Source organism: Vigna umbellata, chromosome 1, assembly GCF_029865625.1.
Source record: "Vigna umbellata cultivar VRB3 chromosome 1, Vumbellata_1.0, whole genome shotgun sequence".
NCBI classification, from domain to species: Eukaryota; Viridiplantae; Streptophyta; class Magnoliopsida; order Fabales; family Fabaceae; genus Vigna; species Vigna umbellata.
This window is the reverse complement of record NC_142165.1, coordinates 25,299,978-25,302,871: the sequence shown is the minus strand read 5'-3', so window position 1 is coordinate 25,302,871 and position 2,894 is coordinate 25,299,978. Positions and strand designations below refer to the sequence as shown.

General features: G+C 38.4%; 1 pseudogene; it reads left to right on the top strand.

Annotated features, from left to right (window-relative positions):
* LOC124844962 (putative receptor-like protein kinase At1g11050 pseudogene) lies at window positions 1-1,965 on the top strand (annotated as a pseudogene).
* The last annotated feature ends 929 nt before the right edge of the window (window positions 1,966-2,894 follow it).

Sequence of the window (2,894 nt, the reverse complement as noted above, 5' to 3'; positions counted from 1 at the left end):
TCTCAATGGAAAACCACGTCACGTTTCTCCTTCTCTTCCTCTTCATCACCATTCTCTTACCAGCTGCTGCTCCTTCATCTTGTCCAATCAACTTCACCTACGTTCAAACCTTCCCTTGGAACACTTCAACTTGCACAAACACAACCAACAAACAACCTTGTTGCTCAACCCTCAAAACCATCTTCCACATAGGCCTCTCCCAACATCTCAAACAAACATCGTTTTTTCAACTTCCCAATGAAAACACTTCCTCCGTTTGCTTATCAGATTTCCAAGAAAAACTCACAACCTTGTCAATTCACCCATCTCTGGTCCCTTCTTGCTTCCCTAACCCCTCTCAGTTCGTCACAAACTCTTCCACATGTGCAGGTGTGGTGACTTCTCGAGATTGGGAACAGAAGGTGAACTCGGTTAGACTTATCCCGATGCAAACTTTATGCAAAGACCTTGATGACCAAACTAGCTGCAACAATTGCATAGCAGCAAGCTTGAAAGTGGCTCTTCAGCTTACTATTGATAACCCAAATGCCACTGAGACGGGTTGCTTTTCGTTTGCATCGCTGTATGCTGCAGCGGTTGTTAATCCAGAAGGCACAACTGATGTCACCACGATCGGTTGCATAATGGGTGTGCAACTTTCTAGTGAAGTGGCAAAAGGGTCATCAAATAAGAGAGGAAAAGTTCTGAAGGTGGTTTTTACGTTATTGGGTGCTGTTGTTGGGGTTATTATTGTTTTTGTGCTGATGGTGGTTATGTACAGGAAGTGGGAAAAGAGAAGGAAGGAAAATGCTTATCACAGGGAAATTGAAAACGGTATCAGGAACAGTGTTTTGACGAACACTGGTGCAAAATGGTTTCACATATCGGAGCTTGAACGTGCCACCAACAGATTTTCGAGGAGGAATAAGGTTGGTCAAGGTGGTGATGGGGTTGTGTACAAAGGGAAGCTTGCAGATGGCACTTTGATCGCTGTTAAGGAGAATTTGAATTTGCAAAGTAAAGGGGATGAAGAGTTCTGCTATGAGGTGGATATCATAAGCAAAATAAAGCACAGGAACCTTCTTGCTCTTCGTGGTTGTTGCATTTCAAGTGATAATTTCATAGGTAAGAGAAGGTTTCTGGTTTATGATTTCATGCCAAATGGCAACCTCAGTTACCAACTGTCACTTGGTGGATTAACATGGCCACAAAGGAAGAACGTGATCCTTGATGTGGCTAAGGGGCTTGCTTATTTGCACTATGAAATCAAGCCACCAGTTTATCATCGTGATATAAAGGCTACAAACATACTTTTGGACTCCAAAATGAATGCTAAATTGGCAGATTTTGGGTTGGCCATGCAAGGTAGTGAGGACCAGTCTCCTCTCACCACAAGGGTTGCTGGCACGTATGGTTATGTGGCACCCGAGTATGCTTTATATGGGAAACTCACTGAGAAGAGTGATGTGTACAGTTTTGGTATTGTGATTCTGGAAATCATGAGTGGAAGAAAAGTGCTTGATACTTTGAATTCATCTGCAGATGCAATCACAGATTGGGTGTGGACACTAGCAGAATCGGGAAAGATGATGGAAATTTTTGATGAGTCAATAAGAGAAGGGCCAGGGAAAATTATGCAAAGGTTTGTTCATGTGGGAATGCTCTGTGCTCATGCAATGGCTGCTTTGAGACCTACCATTGCTGAGGCTCTTAAGATGTTAGAGGGTGACACTGACGTTCCTAAATTACCAGATAGGCCTGTGCCTTTGGGTCATGCGTCCTTTCAATCTTCTCTGTTGCATGGTTTGCAAGGAAGCGGAAGATCTATGCAACAAGTTTCATCCTATTCATGAGTACAATATTGATTCAACCTCACACTTTTGTTTGTATAGGCAACTTTCGTTTATACTCATAACATTACTTAGGCGTAGGATTAACCCTTTAGAGAGTTTTTTTCATACAACAATTTCAATTTGAGACATGAAGATTCAATTTGTGTCACTTATAATTAAAGTGTAATATATATTAAGGATATGATTCATTATATGGAACTATGGTACATACCTTTTTCAGTAGAGATTTTTATCAACCGCATAGCATCCTTAATTATTGTTATGTGCTTTTGGACAAATTATTATGTGTGCGTAAATCATATATATAGAATTCTTGTAATGAATTCTATGTTATGAGAATGGTTGAGTGTCCTAATCACCTTTATTAAAAATTATGGGAGTGATTTGAAATGTTACAACGTCGTATCGGTAAAAGTGTTAAGACATTATATTATATTATGTGTTCTCGTTCACTACGGCAAATATATAATTTTATTATGATATATAAGCTATGACTTTAAGAAAAACGAGACATATAAAAACGAGACAGTATTTGTAATTTCTGACAAGGTATAGGTTACGGTTCAGACAAAATCGTAGCTCTTACTTTGACCATCAGAGTATATACTATAATTTTACAAAGAAACACAGTCTATACATCTCACTGAAAAAGGTTAAATTTTTTGCCACTCACCACTGCAAACCCTTTAATAGGGTTTTCTCTCTCGTTTTTCTTGTTTTCTTCTTGCATCATCTGTTCAAGTTCATTTCTATTGTTTTCTTCCTCGTTTTATTAATTATTCACTAGTGCAAAATTAGGATTTAACGTAACGATGTTTACCACCAAAACTTCGTGAAAAAAAAAACGTGATGACAAACTTGTAATAAAGCATTAACTTTTAACAATAATTTTCTTAAAATCGTCTTCATTTATCTTTCACAACACTTTTAATGACGGTTTGGAACTGTCGTTGTTTCTCTCACATGACTAATAACGACAGCTTGAAAGCATAACCGTCATCAAATAGCTTAAGTGGAGAAACAAAAGTAAATCTATTTCATAGTAATTCTTCCTTCTTACTA